At 39.0% G+C, this 23,975-nt stretch overlaps 1 protein-coding gene across 1 annotated transcript in view; it reads right to left on the reverse strand.

Annotated features, from left to right (window-relative positions):
• The window catches only part of LOC127649874 (uncharacterized), a 30,041-nt gene extending 12,576 nt beyond the window's left edge, over positions 1–17,465 (reverse strand). The window contains exon 1 of the mRNA XM_052135105.1: positions 17,178–17,465. The gene's annotated coding sequence lies outside the window, so the exon portion shown is untranslated. The remainder of the gene's footprint in view (positions 1–17,177) is intronic.
• Between the last annotated feature and the right edge of the window lie 6,510 nt (positions 17,466–23,975).

The following is a 23,975-nucleotide window of genomic DNA, read 5'->3' on the forward strand; positions in this document are numbered from 1 at the left end:
TTCAGTTCTCATGTGTTTTAAATGCCAATGCGATTACATCACATGCACATGTTGCTGCAGGACGAAAGCATAATTTAGAGTTAATAAAGGACTTAAAGGGGTCATGACATGGGTTTTTTTATTGTATTATTATGTTCCCTTAGGTGCAATTATAGTATTAATATATATTTTTTTAAGAAAAACTTTTAAAATCTAGTGATTTATGACCTTTTCCCACCCTGTTTCTCATCCTCTGATTCAAACAGTCTGTTTTGGGGGCGTTTTCCATTTAAGACTTCAGTGTTAACACCCACTGTTATGATTGGCTAACGTCAGTGCCTATGTATCAATTATTGACGCCCCAGCCAGAACAATATGCAAGTAAACTAAGTAAAAACACTGTGATTATTCATAATGAATGAAATTGCGCTTTAAAAAGTAGTTTAAAGTTTAAAATAGATTACTTACAGTTTGCGTCGTCGTTGTTCCCAGAATAGTCGGCACGGACTTATCTTTGAGCAACAGTTTTCTGGCAAAGCCAGCATCATATTGAGATTTGTTCTCAAAACAGTCATCCTTAAAATGTACAGAACAAACGCTTAAGTTAACACTGCCGTGACTGGGACGTCCGCAAAAAATAAACTGCATCCATTTTTCCCTGACGTCTGGATCTTTCGGCAGCTTATTCAGAGGTTTTGTTTGACCACAGCCAGGAACAGCACATCTGTGTGGCATCGTAATTTTCCTGTGCACAAGTAGTCTCTGTCAGAGCTCGCTGTCCATCGACTGAACACTTGTGAGGCGACGGCGATACTGAAATGAGCGTAGTTGTCTTGCACTTAAAGCGTAGTTATCTTGTGCTGGAGGCGGTCATATGCAAACGCTGGTACGTCACTTCTAACCGTCACGTCACTTCTAACCATGAATCCAGAACGAGCTGTATTTTGAGCTTGATTAAATAAATGATTCGTTTAGAATGGGGAGGACGTCTTAAAATATTAAACTTGCAGGACGTTTTAATGATACAAAGACCTCTTATATACCAAAAGATCAAGGCAAATTTGGTTTCTCATGTCATGACCCCTTTAAATATTTGTCCTTTTTGGACCAAAAACCATCATGTATCTTTAGAAGACATGAATTTTAAACCTGGTGTCTTATGGATGACGTTTATGCTGACTGTGATTTTTGGAGCTTCAAAACAGTAATCTCCATTCATTTGCATTTTATGGACCTACTGAGCTAAAATATTTTTCCTCAAATGTGTTCTGGGGAAGAAAGAAAGTCACACCTTGGATATCATGAGGGTGAGTAAATATTGAGAGAATTTTAATTTTTGGGTGAACTATCCCTTTAAAGCAGAGAAATTCTCATCCACTCTTCTGTCCACAAACGTGTTATGAGGTTACTTTAGATTTGGATGGTAACTTTTAACGGTCAAGCATATTTGGAATTGCACAAATGTGGCATTAGTGAATGTAACTGTAAATATAACACGCTAAGCTTATTAGCCAAAGTGATGCTTTGAGTAGCCTATGTGTAACACTACAGAGAACAGCGCTGTGAACGTACAGAAAGCGCAGCAAGTGCAGACAATTTATTTATTTAATTAAATGCAGGACTTCCATTAGATAATCACTCTACGTCATATCAAGATTGTGATTTTAGTTTGATTAATCATTCAGTCTAAACATTTCGCACCATTTCATATAACTAGACTGTTTTTAGTCTTTTTTGCAATACCTTTTAACCTACTGACCCCAAGGTCATTATTAGTCCTAGCAAAGTAACCACAGGCGTAGTTTCATACATTTTTCATATGTTTTGCTTGAAAAAGGTTACATGTTCAAAAGTGCCATCATTGTAAAATACATACAGATCGAAACCAAAACCGCTGAAGCTTCTGTACAGCATTTCTCCTACACAGTTGTAAACAACGCTGCTCTTCCGGCTGTGACGCATGTGCTTCAGTTCTCATGTGTTTTAAATGCCAATGCGATTACATCACATGCACATATCGCTGCAGGACGAAAGCATGATTTAGAGTTAATAAGGACTTAAATATTTGTCCTTATTTGTCTAATGCACTGACATTCATATATTTTTAGTGTCAAGTGTGTAATTTGTGTGCCACTAGCATCACCAAGCAGATTTGCAAAAATAATGGTTGTTTTGAAAGAGATTTCCTTGAACATGCCCAAAAGAGCCAATATTGCTATGTAGGCTGGTCAGAATGCTCAAACAAACTGAGCAATGTTTTGATAGCGTCACAGACTGTTTAGACTTTTGGGGGAAATCAATCTATGAATGACTTACTAATGGTTGCCACTGCAAATTAAACTGGGAAATCAGAATATATTTTAACATAAATAAAAATGACATAAAAAAAATTACATAGTTCACCTTCATCTTGGGGCCATTACTGAATTAATAAACTGCTCTGTACACTATTGGGAAGTGTACTATCCTAAACTATAATAGGTATGACACTTCACAGATCATAGACAGGGGTGTAAATTAACTAATTACAAATACTCACGTTACTGTAATTAACTACTTTTTCCCAAGAATTGTACTTTTTTAAGTAGTTTAAAAATGGTCTACTTTTACTTGAGTACATTTTAAGTGCTGTAACTGTACTTTTAATGCGCTATTTTCCCACAGTATGTGTTCGCTTCCCTGTCCTGATTTTATTTTTATCTATCAACATGATTGGCTAGGGAGAATCTCATGACTCCCATCAAATCACATGTAAAAATCTATCGCCAACTGTGGAGAATGCCTCAAGCACATTTCAACACCTGAACATCACGGTCGCACCTAAAAGGGCTTTTCGCAGTGAAAAAGGCCAATTGCCTGACTGTGTCATGGAAGTTTAACTTGCTCAAGCCAGATATCAGCATTAATCCTGCCTCTAATTTTAAGAAACATATCAAGGTTTTATATTTCTGTTTACTATATTCTGTCTAAAATGTAGCCTGTAAATTAGCTGATTGATGTTTATCTGAAAAAAAGAAGAGAGATATCCGCGATATTGATGATAAGCTTTGAGTAATTTTCTAAACTTAGCCTATGTTCTACATCTAGAATAGGGGTGTTCATTACATCGATCGTGATAGCAAGACAATGACTGGTTGGTTGATCTAGATGAAATATGAATAATGCTTTGACACATGCACTTAAAGGACCTATACTACTTGAAACCCAATAATTGCTGCTTGCAGCTATATTTATATATGCAATTAATTGCAGTTAATTTGAATAATTAATCGGGACACCGTGCAATTAATCAGATTATACATTTTCATTGATTGACAGCCCTAGTTTTTATGAATAGTTAGGTTTTTTTTCAATGTGTTGACATTATTTTGTTTTGTTTTTTCTGCTCACCATTTATGAGCAAAGTAGCACCCAAAGTAGGGGAGGCGAAATATCAAATATACTCTATATATCATGGCTTGTTCTGCTCACGATGTAGTAAATTACTATTTTGTGAACATAGAGTACAAATTGTCAATAATTTTTTTAAGTCACCGGCATGTGACTTGCTTTTTGCGTTCCACTTCTCTCCCTCTCACAGACACACACAAAAAAAATCTCACATACGTCACACACACGCATTCACCCATCCAGACCACTCTCTTGGACGAGTGTGTGTGACATATATAGGTGAGAGTCATCAGACCTGTGTTTTTGTATCTGGAGAGAACAGGGAAAGAGCCAAAAAAGCGAAGCGACAAAACGAGTGTCGAGTTCGGGAACGGTAATAGAAAATGGACGAAAATGGCGGACGAATTGGATCTGAAAAGAAATAGACTGGATCCATCGTCTGGCAGTGGTTTGGATATCACAAAGAAGATGTTGAACAAACAACGGTTATCTGCAAAATATGCAGCAAAACCTTTGCCACAAATTTGTTTCACCATTTGAAATGCCACCCACTACAAAACGAAGAATGTCTTAAACTCTGCATGTCCACATCTCCACCCACACCAAATAAAATGCCAAAGAAACCAGCCCAGAAGCAAATGACTCTGGCTTCTTCGTTTTCCAAATCAATACCATATGACAAAAAAAATCTAAAATGTTAAGAAACCACTGCCACAGTAACCAACTACATCGTCAAAGACATGGCCCCAGTTAGTGTCGTAGAAAAGTCCGGATTCAAAAAACTCATTAAGACACTTGATCCAAAATATGAATTGCCTGGTCGCAAATATTTTGCAGAGAAAGCTCTACAAGAGTTATACATTTCAGTCAGAGAAAGGTTGGCCCACCAGCTAACAAATGTGACCCACTTCTCCACAACTACCAATTTGTAGTCCAGCAGAAAGTGTGAGCCATATCGGAGTTTCACTGTACATTACATCGATAATTGGGAGTTGAAGAGTTCGTGCCTTCAAACAAGCCATTTCCCAGAGGATCATAGAGGCGAGATCATTAACTTAACAGAAGCTAACAAACTTAACAAATATAATCCAAGATGTGAGCCTGAATAAGTGGACAAGACTGCAGTGTTTGGCCATCGGCTGCACCTTACGATTGGTGAGTTTTTGTCTCCCCCAGTGGAATAATAATAATTTTTATTATCAGCAATGTTATAACAGCCTACTAGTAAACATAACACTAGGAGAGCACTTCATAATTGTTTCATTCCATTAAAAACTGTGTGTGTGTGCGTGCATGTGTGTGCGTAAAGAAAATTATGAATAAAGTGGATTTAAAATCTGACTGAGATCTATAGAAAATATACAAAAAATAATTGCCAAAATTATGACTTATGAGTTATGATTGATTGAATTGTTGGATTTCTTTACAATTATCATAACATTTTAAATGTTTGTTTTTATTGTCAGAAAGAAGCATGAAAGACCTCCGTATTGAGCGTACTGTTGCTGTTTGCAAGAAGGTTGTGAGCAGCTTCTCGTTCAGTTGGAAGAAGAGGAGAGACCTGGCCACAGCGCAGAAAGAGCTAAATATCGCTGCACACCAGCTGATCAGCGAGTCTCCTACCAGGTGGGGATCCCGACAGAAGATGATTGTGCTGGTGCTGGAGCATGAGCAGGAGCAAGCCATTTCTCAAGTCTTGGCCTCAGACAAAAAAACATGGCATCGCGTTCTGACCTGGCAAGACCTGGAAGTCCTCGAGTCAGTGCGCAAGGATGTCCTATGTCAAGCCTGTGCTTCATCTCTTCCACTCCAGTTTCTTGGCAATTCAGGAGGATGACACTGCACTGACCCAGTCTATTAAAGTCTCCATCCTGCATTACCTGAGGGAGAAATTTGTTGACCCTGCCACCCACGACCTGCTGGACATGGCATCATTAGTGGACCCCAGGTTCAAAACAACATACATCGCAGAAGAAAAGGTGGAAATCAAGTGCAAACCATATCGGAGATGAGGCAATGCGGTCTGACCAGGGCACAGCTCAGTCTGCTGCTTCACAGCCTCATGAAGCGCCAACAGTATCAGAGCCAGAGCCACCAAAAAAAAAAACCTTCGGAAGCTTCTTCAAATGTTTGACATTTACAAAAAACACTGTATCCGCAAAGCAACCAGCATTGTGGACGACCCCACACACCCCTCACACAAACTCTTTACCCTCCTCCCGTCTGGCAAGAGGTACCGAAGCATTCGGGCCCTCACGGCCAGACTGTGTAACAGCTTCTTCCCCCAAGCCATCAGACTCCTCAATACTCAGAGACTGGTTTGACACACACGTGTCCTGAGTTGCACTTTAATTACTATCACTTTATAACTGTCTGCTACCTCAATAACTGCTATGTGCATAGAACATTATCTCATAGTATGTTATGTTTACATTTTAGAAACTGTCATCTTTTTGCACTACTGAGTACTGGTCGGTGCTGCACTGTCTATTGTCCTGTTCATTGTCAGTAATTTGTTGTACTGTCCTGTACTTTTTGCACATGTTTGCACGTGCACTTTATATAGGTATATGTAGGTTTTTTTATATAGGTATTTTATTTCGTTGTGTTGTCTCATGTGGTCCTGTGTTGGTCCTTTGTTGTTTTTATGTAGCACCATGGTCCTGGAGGAACGTTGTCTCGTTTTGCTGTGTACTGTACTAACTGTATATGGTTGAAACGACAATAAAAACCACTTGACTTGAAAAAAAGGGAAACAACATCCTCTGCCACACCATCACAGAGAGAGTGGATTAAAACAGAGTTGTCTGCCTACTTGCAGTCTGTTGGCACTGAGAGTGAATCAGATCCCCTGCAATAGTGGAAGGACTACGAGGAAATGTTCCCAAACCTATAAAACCTTGTGTGCCCGCCACCAGTTCCCCATCGGAAAGGGTATTTAGTACCAGTGGGAATATAATTACATGCCACCGGGCATCTCTCAAGCCAGAAGCCGTTGATAGGATTGTGTTTTTGGCACTAAACATCTAGACAACCTGTTGGTACAGACTGGTTGTTACAAACACACAGTAATGTTGAAACACACAGGAATGTTCTTGTTGAATGCACTTTTGTTACTTTGAGCTCTGTTAAGGGTCTTGGTTGAGCTTGAGCTCTGTAGAACTAGGCTACAGTATGTAGGCCTACATCATGTCTTTATTCATTTTCATTTAACAGCTGTTAAAAGCCTATGTGTGCAATTGCCTGGTTTGAATAAATACTGTTTTGTTAAATTTAACTTGGTTGTGATTTCCCCCTTTTTGCATCCACGTTTAAAATTGTTCCAATAGAAACCACTAATGAATATAAACAAGAATGTTTTAAAGCAGACATATGTTGAAGGGACTACAAGAATCATCATACTGGTGTGATTGTATGCATCAAAGGGTTAAATCAAGCATTTATTAAGTGCTTTAGAGGAGATTTCAAAATATCGAGATATATATTGTGTGTATCGTGATATAGCCTAAAAATTCTGCGATATTATTTATAGGTCAAATCGCCAATCCCTAACCCAAAGTTATGAAGCTGAAATTATTTCTGACTTAGGTGATATAAGCTGTATAAAGAGTTAATTTCTGTTTGACTTCAAGCATTATAAGCGTTGATCTGTTTATAATATTACTATTAATGTTTTGTGAACTCGACATATGTCAAGAAATCCCATCAATTTTAATTACTGTAAAGGAGACTATCTTGATATTTAAAGCCAGAATGTGCAATAGTCTTGTTTTGGAGGCACACTTGACACACAAACCTCAATAATGGTGACCATTAACAAACATCAAGTAAAAAGATAAGCTATAAACATCACCACACACCATTTCTAACAATGATGACAAAACAACAGCATCCTGTAAATAAAGGCAGCAAACAGCAAAACAATGACCTTGACATCTACTTTAATGTAGATCAACAAATGTTTTTGAGTTAACTCAACTGAAAAACAAGTTGAAACAATTATTTTTAGTTTCATGTCTCCTGTAGCACTCTGCAGTCTCTTTCTACTCGCTTTCTTAATCGATATTGTATTTCAATTTATTTATTTGGAAAGTAGCCATATAATAAGTGAAATAATGTACAGTAAGCCAGTCATTATCTCACAATGAACCCCTTCAGGATGATACAATATGTGGAGGTTTATTTTGCGATACTGACCAGCTGACTGCACATTATCCCTTATACAATTGCACCGTCATTTAATCATATAAACTTTTGAGTGATGTCTCGAATGCCCTTTAAGAAACTCTGTGTATTCCAAACTCTCGACAATGATGACCAGAAGATTAATAGATTGGAGGAGGATTTGAAATAAAGTTAGAAAGATGAATGGCATATCCAGGACTCTATATCCAGAGAATTGAAATGTTCCTTCTAGACAAAGGTGATTCTGGGAAAGATTATTGGAGATTGCAGGCTAAAACACAGACAGATTGAAATGCAAGCTCAATGCCATGGGCAGACCTTTCTCCATTGGAATAAATTGGAGTAGTGAATTTCTCATCACTGTAGAATGTGTGCCCTTGAGCTCTGCTTTCTGACCGGCACTGTGAAAGTGACAAATTCTTAATCTCTTGCACAAGAATGAGGGTGCTTTTCCATTCCTCTGTCCTCAACCTACTCAAGAAGACACACACACACACACACACACACACACACACACACACACACACACACACACACACACACACACACACACACACACACACATGTTGTGTTTACCATATCATTATGAGGACTTTCCATAGACATAATGGCTTTTATACTGTACAAACTTATATATTCTATCCTCTAAACCTAACCCTACCCCTAAACCTAACCCTCACAGAAAACATTCTGCATTTTTACATTTTCAATAAAACATAATTTAGTATGATTTATAAGCTGATTTGCCTCATGGGGACACTAGAAATGTCCTCACAAGATCAACAATTTATGGTTATACTATCCTTATGAGGACCAGTTTGGTACCCAACAAAATTGTCATCAAATCACAAACACACACACACACACACACACACACACACACACACACACACACACACACACACACACACACACACATTAACATTTTTAAATCCCTTTTGGTTCTATGGTGTGTGTGTGCCAACACAAACCTACACACATGCACTGGCCTTCAACAGCCAAGATAAACAAACATTCAAGCCATTAATGGGTAATTTATTTTCAATTAATTGAGAATAAAGCAAAGATAACAGTCAGATAAAACAAGTGGAGAGATATGGGATCTCAATGATCAGCTGATTGTAGGCTGTCAGATGTAGGATTCAACACACTTCTCTGTCCTCCCCCTCCACCGCCTGACACATCACTGACAGCAGATGTCTTTTTTTTTTTACAAATAAGGTTACAGCCATAAGCAACACATTCTCAGCACCACACCCTGCCAAACACTCTCCTCCTTTATGCAGCTCTTCTGTCTCTATGTTTTCTCCTCTGACTGACACTGAGGTCTCTAGACTACTCCTCTCCAACCACCCCAACAACCTTCCCACCTTCTCCAGGCCATATTTCCAACCATGCTACCTGCACTCACACACATAATTAACACGCCTCTACTTACAGGCATTTTTCCCACTACATTTAAGCAGGCTTGAGTAACCCTGCTGCTTAAAAAACCTGCACTTAGCCCCACACAAGTAGAACACTACAGACCAGTCTCTCTCATCCCGTTCATGGCAAAAACATTTGAAAGGGCAGTTTTCAATCAAATCTCTTCCTATCTCTCACAGAACAAGCTGCTGGATGACAATCAGTCAGGCTTCAAAAGTGGACACTCCACCGAGACTGCCCTACTGTCTGTCACTGAGTCGCTGAGACAGGATCCAGATCATCCCTCCTGATACTACTGGAACATTATGCAGCCTTTGACACAGTAAACCATCAGATCCTACTCTCCACTCTGGGCATCACAGGAACTGTGCTTGACTGGTTTAATTCCTATCTCTTAGGTAGGTCCTTCAAGGTAGCCTGGAAAAGTGAGGTGTCCAAGTCACATCAGCTACTTACTGGGGTACATCAGGGCTCAGTGCCTGGGCCACTTCTCTTATCTATATACACAACATCACTGGGACCCATAATTCAGGCACATGCTCTTTTACCACTGCTACACAGATGACACAGCTCTACTTGTCTTTCCAGCCCAACGATACCACGGTGACTACTCAAATCTCTGCCTGTTTGGCAGACATCTCGGCCTGGTTGAAGGAACACCACCTGCAACTTAACCCAGCCAACCCTGCTTTTGAACCAAAATTCACCGTGCAGCTGGGTTCAACTACAGTAATGCCTTCCAAAATGGTCAAAAATCTAGGGGTAACCATCGATAACCAACTATATTTCACAGACCACATCACAAAGACAGCACAATCATGTAGATTTACTCTCTACAATATCAAGAATGTAAGAGCCTTCCTCTCTGAACATGCCACACAATGTCTTGTTCAGATACTTTTCATAACTAGACTGGACTTCTGTAATGCTCTCATTGCAGGCCTCTCTGCATGTGCAATTACACCCTTGCAAATGATTCAGAGTGCAGCACGTCTGGTCTTTAATGAACCAAAGAGAGTGCATGTTACACCACTCTTAGTCTCTCTTCACTGTCTGCGGGTTGATGCATGTATGAAATTCAAGGCTCTGATGCTGGCATACAGAATAGTCACTGGGTCTAATGTAGGATTTCTTTTAGAACAATGAACACACATATAATAAGTTACTATGATTTAAAATGGCATAATAATACTTTTCAGGGAGTGTAGCTGGAACTATCAATTTTATTGTTTCTCTGATAACACTTTACAATAAGTTTATTTGTGTTAATATTAATAAATGCATTAGGTATGTATCATCAACCAACAACATTCGAACAATATTCGTTAGTTCAAAATGAATGGACTAAGGTCATAACTTTTATTTTTAAAATGCAAATGTTTACATTAACATTAACCAAAATGAGTAAATGCTGCAAAAGTGTATTGTTCATTGTTAGTTAATATAATAACTGTAGTTAACTAATGATAACAAATAAAAACGTATTGTAAAGTGTTACCAGTTCTCTTTTACTACAATTTATCTATTTAATTTATCTTTGTATAACTGTTTCTACATAACTAATGTGTTGCTGTGTACATTAAACGCAAATAACATATAACCTAAGGGTGGATCCTTTTAAGGTACAAGTTTGCAGGAAGCTATTCTCTGTTGTGCCAGCACCTCAATTTAGAATATTAACATGCTGGTTTGTGTTATCAGTTGAAACATCACACAACCCTCTATATCCGAACACAGGGAAGAAAGGACCATAGGCAACTTATATATCCAGAAAACAAAGGCACATACTGTTCTGGGTCATATATATTAGTACTTCAATTTTTTTAACTTCAAAAGCCTCCTCTGGTGTAATGTTAGCCTAACTCTTAAGCACTATTTTTTACCTTAACGACTGACCAATGTTTCATGAAGTGGAATCACTAATACACATATAAACAGAGTGGGAAGGGGGTGGGTAAAGTATATTAGGTTATCTGTCAGTGCTGTGTGTGTAACTGAGTACTGGATGATGTGTATGTCTTCTCCAGGGTTACATCAAAGTGGGATTAGATTCATGAAGGTGTGGTTTAGACACACACAAGTGGGAAAACTGGTTTAGCATCTCTTTCCCTCTCTCTCGGCATGTGTTATTCTTCTCTTCATTTGTACGTATGGCATATGGAAAAAGCCAGATGGCATGAAATTGAACTCTATTAATATTTGACAAGGGTCATTAACAAAGCAGGATACATTAAGAATATGTCGCAAAATATGAAAACATTTAAAACAACATTTTCATGTGTAAATTTGCTTTACATATATAAGCATTGATAAACTATGTGTATGTATCTTGTTTAGGTTTATTTCAGGTTTCATTTAATGTTCACTCTCTGTATCTTCCTTATCTTGTTAATCTAAACAAAAATAAACTGACCATCCAAAGGCAAACATTATTTCCCATATTTTTTGGAGCAGCTAAACATCAATATACAATTTTGATGCAGTTGAAGCTCACTTTAAATATGTCTTGAAATATGGCTGGCTAAATATGGGTGCGTTGCCTGGAAGCAGTTGCTATGGCCTCATTACCAGAAGACCAATACATGTAGAATTAGCTCTCTTGAGAAAGCTCATATCACCACTTATTACCATGCTAAACATACCAAACAAAGATTCAACTTACATCTTGTGTGTACCATCTCCAAACACACACTAATTTATTGCCATTGTTTTCTTTTACAGCTAATGATGTGAGGTTTATTTATAAAAACTGCATCAGACTGACAAAAATAAAGAAAAAGAGGGAGTTTGCGAGGCTAAAATCCAACATGTCATCAAATGCCACTTTCTTGTACACATTCGAATTATCTCATACTGTATTTTATTCATTTTCACAATTGCATACCAATCTAGGGTGTTACATCCAGTGACGTATTGTTGTTTATATATGTTGCAGTGTTGGTCGTTCATGAACGATTCATTCATTTTTAACTAATCTTTTATGTGACTCAGAAGAACAAGCAGTCTCAGAGAGTGATTTGTTCATTTTGTGTTGGCTGCCCATGTGCATTGTGCAACCTCTATTCATTTGTTACGTGAAAACCGCATAGGTACTGTACAGGAAACAGAAATGATTAGTTCACATTAGTTAGTGACTCAAAGATTCAAGTCAGTAAAATGATCCGATCTTTCAATCACTACAGTGTTGTCCTTTTTATTTATTTCTCTCCCTGTTTTGTTCTCTCCCTCTCTCTTACACCTATCTCCACTTTCCACAGGTCCAGCCTGGTGGATCTTCACCTGTGATTGGTGTGGCCTCTGAGACAAGAGTATAAAAGAGACCACCACACCTACAGGGGGCGCTCTGTTGATTTCCTGTTGTTACTACTGCTTTTGAAATCATGTTGTGCTGTTGTTTAGTGATGGGCTTTTCGGCTCTTTTCAGTGAGCTGGATGATTCGGCCAGCTCTTTTGTCTCCCAAATGGCTCTTTAAAAATGTTTTTGTATTTTTTCAAGTCAAACAATTTGCGATAGTTTGACTATAATTGGTGTTAAAACAATTCTAATTAAATTATTAAATGAAATCATACTCTACCTTAACCACAATATATTTAAAAATGCATTGGTTTGTTATACAAAATAATGCTATTACACGTGTGCATTTAAAGTACAACTTTTTTAATGTATATAAACAAAGTGCATATAAATGTAATGATTCAAAACAAATACAATCTGAACAACTTAATATATTGGCTCCACCCTCCCTCACGCATCTTTGGTTCATTGGTTGACAATACGTTAGTCTCTTCTGATATGTGAGCTGGCTCCCAACATTAACCTACAAGAGCCGGCTCATAGAGCCGATTTGTTCGCGAACAACCCATCACTACTGTTACTTGCCTGTTGTTGTGACTGTTAAAATAGCATTGTTGATTGTGTGGATAAATTCACCTGTGGGAAGCTGAAGGGGGTGGGTGCCATTTTCTTTTATATATCCTTTTTTCCTCTCATTTAGTTGTTTATCAGGAGTTAGTTGGGCTTTTGTCTGTTGTTTTGGCTTATGCTCACCCTTGAAGTTGTTGCTTCCACTGTGGTGTTTGTAAAAAAGACATTTATTTTTGTGTTCCAGTTTTATGTTGCGGCTTCACCCTAGACAGGTTCGCAACAAGGGTTTTCAACAATAGGAAGAACATTAGCCACAAGGCAGTTGCATTTCATATTCCGGTTCTAAATTTGAAAAAATAAATATAAATAATAATAAATAAATAAATAATAAGTTTAAAGGGATAGCTCCCCAAATATTTTTAATTATCTTATCTACTCACTCACATGCCATCACAGATGTGAATGACTTTCTATCTTCAGCAAAACACAAAGATTTTTATAAAAATATTTTAGCGCTGTAGGTCCATACAATGCAAACAAAATGGCAGTCAGACCTTTGTAGCTCCAAAAATCATATAAAGGAAACATAAAAGAAAACCAAAATGAGTGTTTAAATCCATCTTCAGAAGCAATATAATAAGTGTGGTTGAGAAACAGAACCATTTTTAAGTCCTTTTTACTCTAAATCTTTAACTTTCACTTTTAGATGTGAAAGTAAAACTTAACAGGCACCCCATGTGACTTTCAGATCCACTGCAGTGAAAATCTGCATGAATGGAACATGTTCATTTGTTGATCTTTTAATCAATTCTTCCATCATTTAACAGATGTGTATGACTTTCTTTCTTCAGCAGAACACAAAGATTTTTAGAAGAATATCTCAGCTTTGAAGGTCCATATAATACATGTGAATGGTGATCAGTCCTTTGTAGCGCCAAAAATCAAAGTAATGCATAAGACTACAGTGGTTAAATCCATAGCTTGGATTTAACTAACTTTTACATCTTTAGTTTAACTTTTACATCTGAAAGTGAAAGTTAAAGTGGAGATTTAGAGTAAAAAAGGACTTACATTTTTATATGTTCCTCACCCACACCTATTATTGCTTCTGATGATATGGATTTAACTGATCACCATTCACTTGCATTATATGGACCTTCAAAGCTGAGATATTCTTCTTAAAATATTTGTGTTCTGCTTTAGAAAGAAAGTCATACACATCTGGTATGGCATAAGTGAGAGTAAATGATGGAAGAATTTTCAATTTTGGGTGAACTATCCCTTTTAGCATACAAACACAATTAAGTTGTGACGAGGAGGGAGGGAGGGGCAGGGCAGTGACTATGCACGCCCGGCCCCCAATGGGGCTAATCAGCCGAGGAGAGGTATAAATGCAGCAGTTTGAGAGAAAGAGAGCCACACGCGGATGTCATGTGTGCATTTGTGTCTTTTTGTTGAAATTAAATATTACTTTGACTGTTCAGCCGGTTCCTGCGTCCTCCTTGCTTATTTTAACCCTGTTACATAAGTGTTAAAAGTTGTAGGAGATTTTGAACAATACTACTGCATTGCAACGATGAATAAGCAGAGATCAACAAATGAACATTTTCCATTCATGCAGATTTTCACTGCAGTATAAAAATAAACTCCAGCACAAAGGGAACAGATTTTTTTCTCTCCAAGGTCTTCATGATATTCAGTGGTATTGCGTGGACTGCAATCGCAATCTTCGCAACACTAGTTTTCACGATCAGAGATCCACAGTCATTGGATCACATGCGAGGGAGGAGGCATTCAAACACAGGCCCTTGGTGATCTGTGTACTTACGTTTACATTTATGCATTTGGCAGACGCTTTTATCCAAAGCGACTTACAGTGCCCTTATTACAGGGACAATCCCAGGAGCAACCTGGAGTGCCTTGCTCAAGGACACAATGGTGGTGGATGTGGGGATCGAACCGACAAACTTTACCAGTTCAATGCTTTAGCCCACTACGCCACCACCACCACCACATACTTCCCACATACACATATACTTCCTATACTGTCTTCACAATATGCGGGGGTTACTAAAAATCACCCTTTTTACTTTTAGGTGTTGATGTGCTGCCCTTAACAGAGCTATGCTAACAAAATAGGGAACGGCTAATGGAAAAGAGAAAGAGACATTAAATACGTGATTAATGAACCACAGAAAAAAGAACTGCTTTGTGCTATACAACGTCATGCTCAAATGTATAATATAGGCTGGCCTGTGTGCACACTAGTAGTGAAAATGTCATGGTAGAATCCCACAGCCTGACAGAGCGTGAAGCCCAGTGGCCCATCACAGGGCACCTCTAGCCACACCTTACTCAGCACAAACAGGCCTCGCTCTAAAATCAACAATGACTCTGACAGTAAACACTTAGGCAAACTGCATAAACCAGCTCAGCCCCCCTCACAGCTACTGTAAAAATAAAAGCCTGCTGTAAAGAGACTGACTATTCTACTTGAAAAAAAAAATATGTAAATTATACTTTAGAGTATACTTTCAGAAATCTAGGACACTGGGTATTGATGGACAAATTGGCGCAATGTATTGGCTATGTTTCTTGCTCCATCACAATATTATCAAATTCTAGCTTGGAAGTTATGTGATAAATCCTCATTTGTTGGTCTGAATTGCTCGCCTACTGTTTAACTACAGTAAATTGCGTAAGTCGAAAATGCAGAATTACCCTAATTCACCCTACTACAGTTTATGCGCAAGTCATGTATTCTAGGCTACTACAAATAAATGTTTATATCATAAGCAGTATACTAAAGGCATCAAAACCTCAAACACTGTATGCTCCTATTCCTTTTCATCACTGCCAGCTACAGGGTTATTCTCACCTGTCACAAAATTGTCCTGGTCGTATTCTACTTCAAAATCAAAAGAAACAAATAGGAAATCATAATTTACATAATTTAAGTCTATTTTTAAGGCCATTCATCTTTTTTTACATTGTGACATTATTTTCATGACAGTTACACACATTTTACCCACCAATTCTCATTACCACAATGTAAAAGAAGATGGTCATTATGATATTCCCATTTCTGCAATGTGAATTTATTTTATTTTTATTCGTATTTATGTTTCACAGTAGTACTTCCTTGGTAATGCTTCCTTTTACCTTCTTTTTAACATCTTTTTCCACTGATTTCAATTTAAAAATCATCATTCAACAGCATCTTTTTTTTACAGTAATACAGTAAAAAAATATTACGTCATCTTAACGAGAATCATCATTGAAAACAATGGGAATATAGAGTAAAATATCTGGACACATTACATTAATGAGAATTGGGTGTTAAATGTGTGTAGGTAGCCCTATCCTGAAAATAATGTCACAAATAATGCCACAATGTAGTACTTCCTTGGTGCTGCCTTTTTCACTGATTTTAATTTCGAAGTCATTGTACAACAGCATTTTTTTTTTTTTACTGTAAATAGAGTAAACTAATACAGTAAATAAATCCTCATTGCATTACGATAGTGAGAATCATCATTGAAACAATGGGAATAGAGCAGTGAAATCGTCCAGGCATGTTGTGAAAATTACAGTAATAATCTCATTACGGTAATAAGAATTGGGGGGATATAGCAAAACAATAATGGGAATAGCAAAAGTAAAACATCCAGGTTTGTAGTGAGAATAATTATGCTAATAATCTTATGAGAATTGGGGGGGGATAAAAGTCAATGGAATATGTGTGTGTGTGTGTGTGTGTGTGTGTGTGTGTGTGTGAGTGTGTAAAATATGAATTCATATTTGTACATTAATTTAAGGTTAATCATGACCAGGACATTTCACCCAATCACTCAACAATAGAGAGTGACATTGTATGTACATACTCTCATACATACTGTATTTCGTAAACCTTATATACCCTTACAATTTACCATTGTATACCAATATACCCTTTACAAACGACCTACCTACACACCTGCACCTGACAAACTACAACCCTGTTTCTTCTTCTACCATGTTTTCACAGTAACTAAAAGTACGATTCAACCCATTTAAGATCACAAAAAATAACTAAACATCCGATTTGACTAACTCTGAATTTTTTTAGTAACTTATTCTGAAGACTTTGTTATTTTGTTTATCTGTTCTGAAGATGTATCCTTTTAACCCTTTAATCCATGATACTCTGTCTCGAGCTCTGCGCAACAGGTGAATAACACATAACTTTAATCACATCAAGAGCCGAGTTTAAATAATCAAATAATTATCATTTAATCATATGTAAGAGTGCACCGGGTAAGATAATACAAAATAGGCTTTAAACCTTTACCTGTTACACTGATGATGAAGGTGTGGCAGTTGTTTGCCAAAGGGGCTCAAATTTCACGGATAACTCCGGTGTGTTCATTTATTTTCCCAATTCGTAGTTTCTCTCTTCATTTTTAAAACAGAAGCGATCCCAAGAATTAAGTGTTCCAAAAACGTCTTCCATGACCGAAATACGTCGCACACGCATAGCAGCCCGTTTCCTCCTCATAGGATATGTTTACTTCTATCCCTACTTGCGTTACTGCTTCCGAGTACGGAAAGGTCCCCCGTGACTCTGTTCACTCATGCCTCCTCGACACGTCTATCTGAATTTCAAATGGCAGTCCAGAGAAGTTCCTGTACTCGGCACGATAATGACAAACCATGTGACAAGGAATCAGTAAAACTCAGCGGACCGGGAAACACTTAAACCATTGGAACGCAGGGCATTAATTACACCACCACATATAACTAATGCTCAGACGAACTAACACAGCCGAGGTATTAGAGAGTCTTAGCAGGTGCATTACAATGAATTGGGGGAAACTAATATTGCACTTTGTGTATAACAACACATTGCTCAATAAAAGGTGCTCTTAGGCTACCTGAAAGGAATAGCTCCCCCCAAAAGGACAATTCTGTCATGATTTACACGCCTATATATTGTTACAAATCAGAATGACTTTCTTCCATGGAACACAAAAAGGGATTTTAGGTTGGATGATAGCCCAGCTGCCATCACTTTAATAGCATTCCCCCCCCATACAATGGAAATTAACTAGGGGTAACATTCTGGCTAACATACCCTTATATATTCAATTCAAGTCATTTTTAATTGAATAGTGCTTCAAATAATGTTCCATTTGTTAACATTAGTTAACAACAATATGATTTAACAATGAACAATGTTTACAACATTTATTAATCTTAGTTAATGTTGTTCAACACATACTAAATTACTAATACATTTAAATCACAAGTTATATTTGTTAACATTAGTTAATGCACTATGAACTAAAATGAACTAACAATGAACAACAGGGGCGTGCTGAGTGACTCCAGTCAGGCTTCCTAAGCAACCAATTGGCCTGGTTGCTAGGGTGCACAGAGTCACATTGGGTTAACCTTCTTGTGGTCGCTATAATGTGTTATCGGTGGAGCCCGTGGTGAGTTGTGCTTGGATTCCATTAAGAATAGCGCGAGCCTCCACATGCGCTAGGTCTCCACGAGAACGCAGTCAACAAGTGACGTGATAAGATGTGCGGATTGACTGTCTCAGACTTTAGTGAAAATTACTGTCTGACTCCTCATTATTCTGCATATTACAAGACTATTAGCCAAATAAACAAATTAATGGACCTGAAACATTGATTTTGTGTTGAAATTATTTAATTTGCTTATTTGTAGAGATCGCACAGTGAGCCAAGAATCAGGAGAGACAGTTCGCAGAACCTGGATGAGCAGTCTGATACGTCTTATCCCCCGGATGTGCGGTTGCTACAGAGCAATATCTAACTGCTGGATGGTGCCATTGACCAATAAGAATTGAGTATTCCAGAAAGCCATGTAATAACTAATGTTAACAAATTGAACCTTATTGGAAAGTGTTTCCGCTTTATAGAATATTTAACAGAAAATAAGGCTGTTATGTCTGTAATGTCTTAAAGTCATCATTGTGTGATTTGATAAAAAAAACTTGATTGTAGATTGTGCCAGAGAGCAAACCAAAGGCGACTGTGGCAAGAAACACAAAACTCCATAAGATGGAAGATTATGTGTTTGAAACAACATAATGGCTAGTGAATTATGACAGAATTTACATTTTTGGGTGAACTATACCTTTAAGGTATTTCTGCCTGATTTGACCCTTAAATGTTGATTCAGTCATACTTGACTTGAATAGCTAATAGCTTCATTTGAAATGTCACCACATGAAGGAATATTTCCATTTGTCCACCACTGCTATAGATCACAATTCATACCTGCGTGGACAGTTTTTCAACTTCAGTGTGTTTATTTAGTATGTTAGAAAGCATTCAACTGTTTTAATCTGAAAATAGGTTACGCTGTCCATTGACAATAAGCCTTCAAAACTTCATGCGTAAAATTAACAATATGTTGTGAGCATAGGCTGCATGGTTAGGGTGTCGACTGTGACACACTTTTTACTCTCTTACATGTGTTTGTAACAGAACAAAAGTCAGAATAAAGACTCATATACAGGTTCTTTACTGGACCATTAATTTGGTGTGGGCATCAGCAACCAAGAAAAATGCTTCACTGCCCCATGCTTGGTTAAATTATATATAACAATTTTATTTATACAAAAAGGTCTTAAATCTAAAACACTGTAGGGAGCAGCAGGTTAAGAACCATCATAATACATGCATGAGACATTAAGAGCCTTAAATTGTTTAGATGTTCAACCATAAATTTACAGGCTTTTAAAATGCAAACACATCAACATACCAATTAATATTCAGCAAAAGCTTCAAAGCCCTTTTATCCCGCTTGCATTAAATTCATGATTCATGTAAACACCCAATACACAGCAATTCAGTACATATCCAACACACAAAAATTCATAAATACCTCATAATAAATACACACCAAAACAAAATAACAAAAGTACATACCATGGATATCAATCAGGCTAAATACATAACTGTCGTCAGTAGAGAAGGCATGGAAATTAGGAAAATAACCTGCCCTCATACCCCCACTGAATCACACGCACACACAAATTACAAGCGCCGGGGGCCACTGGTTAATACTCCCAACCAGACCCTGCACCCCGGAAAAAATAAATTCCAACCAGTCAAACATTAATTCATAAATTTTAAATACCTTAAATCCGGACTGCTGGCCTCCTTACCTGCTACCAGATGTGGGTACCTTGCTCGGAGAAACATCAAGGACGGCCGCACCCAAAATCACTCCGACATCCAATTGTCCCTCCCAATTTACTTACATGCACGCAATACGACAATAAACGACCCACGTCCCAGCACGGCAGTCTTAGGTTTGGAGCTCAACAGTACCAAACTGTTCGTTTTCGGGGACGAAGCCTTCCAGTATCAGGTTCTTCCATTCTGCCTAGCCCTATCACCCCGCACATTCACGAAATGCATGGATGCAGCACTGGCTCCTTCGCGACTCTGGGGCATCCACATTCTGAATTACATAGATGACTGGCTGATCTTAGCGCAGCTCCAAGAACTGGCAGTTCAGCACAGGGATATTGTCTTAGCTCATCTGGTTTCTCTTGGTCTGAGACTCAACATCAAAGAGCGTTCTCTCTCCCACCTGGGGAATCACCTTTCTGGGGGTTATATGGAATTCGATCACGATGCAGGCACAGTTGTCTCCCGCTCGTATCACGTCCATTCAGAACACCCTGAGCAAACTCAGGCTAGGTCAAGGTTGCACTGTTCTCCAGTATCAACAAATACTAGGTCTCATGGCATCTGTGTCCACGGTGATCCCTTTGGGCCTGCTCCATATGAGACCGTTTCAGCTGTGGCTAAAAGCCAGGGGATTTCATCCAAGGGCTAGTCCCCTAGGGCAAATAAGGGTTACGTGCCGCGTGCTTCGTTCCCTTGCTATGTGGTTCAGACCCCGGTTTCTTACCTTGGGTCCCATTCTAGGTGCGTCTCGTCGTCGCAGGCTGCTAACGACAGACTCCTCCCTGACGGGCTGGGTAGCAGTCTTAAGTGGTCGTCCAGCTCAAGGGGATGGGAGGGTCGTCAGCTCAGTTATCACAGTAACTGTCTCGAGTTGATGGCTGTATTTCTGGCCCTGAAATACTTCCTCCAGAGACTACCATGTGTTGGTACGGGTGGGCAATACAGTGGTAGTCTCTTACATAAACCATCAAGGAGGTCCACGTTCACGTCAGCTAAATTTCTGGCACGTCGGATTCTCCTTGGGGCCCAGGGCAAGCCCCTGTCACTCAGGGCAGTTTATATCCCTGGATGCCCATATGTGGGAGCAGATTTACTGTCCAGACAGAAAATACCGACGGGTGAGTGGAAACTCCACCCCTAGACAGTGGAACAAATCTGGGTGAGATTTTACAGGGTAGAAGAGGACCTCTTCGCCTCTATGAACAGCACAATGTCTCCTCTACTTCTACCTGAGTCACCCAGCCCCACTGGGTCTGGACACGATGGTGCATACATGGCCCAGAGTGTGTCTGTATGCATTTCCCCTGGTTTCTCTGCTCCCGGGAGTCTTGGCCAGAGTTCGCCAGCAATGGTCTTGCCTCTTACTGATAGCGCCTCACTGGCCGAACAGGATTTGGTTCTCAGAGCTGATATCTCTCCTCGACGGCTCGCCTTGGGCGATTCCGGACAGGAGGGACCTTCTGTCTCAGACACATGGGACGATATTTCATCCCCGGCCCGAATTGTGGAAACTTCATGTTTGGCCCCTGAAGGGTACCAACTGAGGGACACAGAGCTGACACCTGAGGATATCGAGACCATTCTTAGTGCTAGGGCTCCCTCTACAAGAAGAATCTAAACCAATAAATGGGTGTCTTCGAAAAGTGGTGCAGTTCACATGGTGCAGATCCAGTCAACTGCCAAATTGTTTCAGTTCTGGACTTTCTGCAGGAAAAACTGTCAGCAGGCATATGCCCCGCTACTCTCAGGGTTTATGTGGCCGCCATTTCGGCTTGCCACGCCTTGATGGATGGGGTGCCTTTGGGGAGGCATCCTCTTCTCGCTCGCTTCATTTGAGGAGCCATGTGACTGAGGGCTCCTGTTAGGACCAGAACTCCTTCATGGGACTTAGCAATAGTCCTGGAGGGTCTAGCTGAGACCCCCTTTGAACCTCTAGAGTCAGCATCTGACAGACTTCTGACTCTCAAGATGGTCTTTCTTATGGCGATTACCTATCTTCAGAGGATTGGGGATCTACAGGCTCTGTCTGTTTTGCCGGCCTGTTTAGAATTTTCCCCAGGTATGGCCAAAGCTATTCTGCATCCTCAACCTGACTACCTTCCTATGGTGCCTTTTTCGACACTACATTCTGTCACTCTGGAAGCCTTCTGCTCCCCGCCATTTTTAACGCCGGAGCAGGAAAGACTTCACGGACTCTGCCCAGTCCGTGCCCTTCAGACTTATGTACACCGCACTAGCCAGTGGCGTAAGTCAAGGCAATTATTTGTCTGCTATGGGGGCCGCAATAGGGGGGCGGCTGCTACCAAGCAGACTATGTCACATTGGGTGAGGGATGCTATTGCCCTGGCCTATAAGTGCGCGGTCAAGCTTCGCCAGTTGGTGTCAGGGCTCACTCCACCATTCGTCAGGTGCATCCAATGATTACACCAACCGAGGCTATACATTCCAGTCAATATTCATTGACGTTGACACACATTCATTGACACACATATTTCAGCTGGTCACAAACATGTAGGATTGATCCCCAAAGCGCTTAGCAATGCGCAGCATCTCACATTGGGTTTTCAGGAAACAAGGGTTACACATGTAACCCGAGACGTTTCTACCCATTAGTCAATCCATCTTTGTATTTATTTACAGGACCAAATTACTTTTTAAACACTTTTTTTTAACTAATGTTTTAATTTATTGTATACATACATTACTATTTAAGCTAACACTTGTGCCAAATATACCAAGATAATATTTTTCTCTGATGAGCTGTACCTTAAAATAATTCTGGGATACAACATGAAAGGACTTAGTGTACACCGTAGGTAAATGCTCCACACCTTTCACAAACTCATCTAATCCTCAAAGGATTCAAACACTCAAGATTATTGATGGGAAAAGTTTGTGAACATTTAGGATAGTGACCTCTTGAATTGGTATCAAGCTATAAAGGCTTTTCTTAGTTGTATTTTTACTTTATTTTACAAATGGCAATCATGAGGCAACCAGAAAAAAAAAGAAAAAAAAATCACTGAAAGCTGCATGAAGATATCTTTTGCTCAAGATCCCCTGGATGTTCTACAGTATTACTGGAATTACACTGGTGGCTACAAGTTTGGAATAATGTACAGATTTTGCTGTATCGGAAGGAAATTGGTACTTTAATTCACCAAAGTGGCATTCAACTGATCACAAAGTATAGTCAGGACATTACTGATGTAAAAAAACAGCACCATTACTATTTAAAAAAATAAAAAAATAATTATGAAATCAAGACAGGCCCCATTTCCAGCAGCCATCACTCCAACACCTTATCCTTGAGTAATCAAGCTAAATTGCTTATTTGGTACTAGAAAATCACTTGCCATTATTTCAAACACAGTTGAAAGCTATTTGGTTCATTAAATGAAGCTTAACGTTGTCTTTGTGTTTGTTTTTGAGTTACCACAGTATGCAATAGATTGGCATGTCTTAAGGTCCATATTAGGTAAATAAATGACAAAAACAAGTACATCTTTCTCTAGGAACTCATCAGTAAGTTATTGTTTTGAGGAATGAAGGCTATACAATGCTTGAAATTGCCAAAAAACTGAATATTTCATACAAAGGTGTACACTACAGTCTTCAAAGACAAAGGATAACTGGTTCTAACAAGGACAGAAAGAGATGTGGAAGGCCAGATGTACAACTAAGCAAGAGGATAAGTACATCAGAGTCTCTAGTTTGAGAAACAGATGCCTCACGTGTCCTCAGCTGACAGCTTCATTGAATTCTACTGGCTCAACACCAGTTTCATATACATCAGTTTGGAGTGGGCAAAGAAATACAGACATTGGACAACAAATAATTGGAAAAGAGTGTTATGATCTTAACCTCATTGAGCTTTTATGGAATTAATGTAAGGTGGGTGAGAAGTGCTCGAC

Source organism: Xyrauchen texanus, chromosome 1 (assembly GCF_025860055.1).
Source record: "Xyrauchen texanus isolate HMW12.3.18 chromosome 1, RBS_HiC_50CHRs, whole genome shotgun sequence".
In the NCBI taxonomy this organism is placed as follows: Eukaryota; Metazoa; Chordata; class Actinopteri; order Cypriniformes; family Catostomidae; genus Xyrauchen; species Xyrauchen texanus.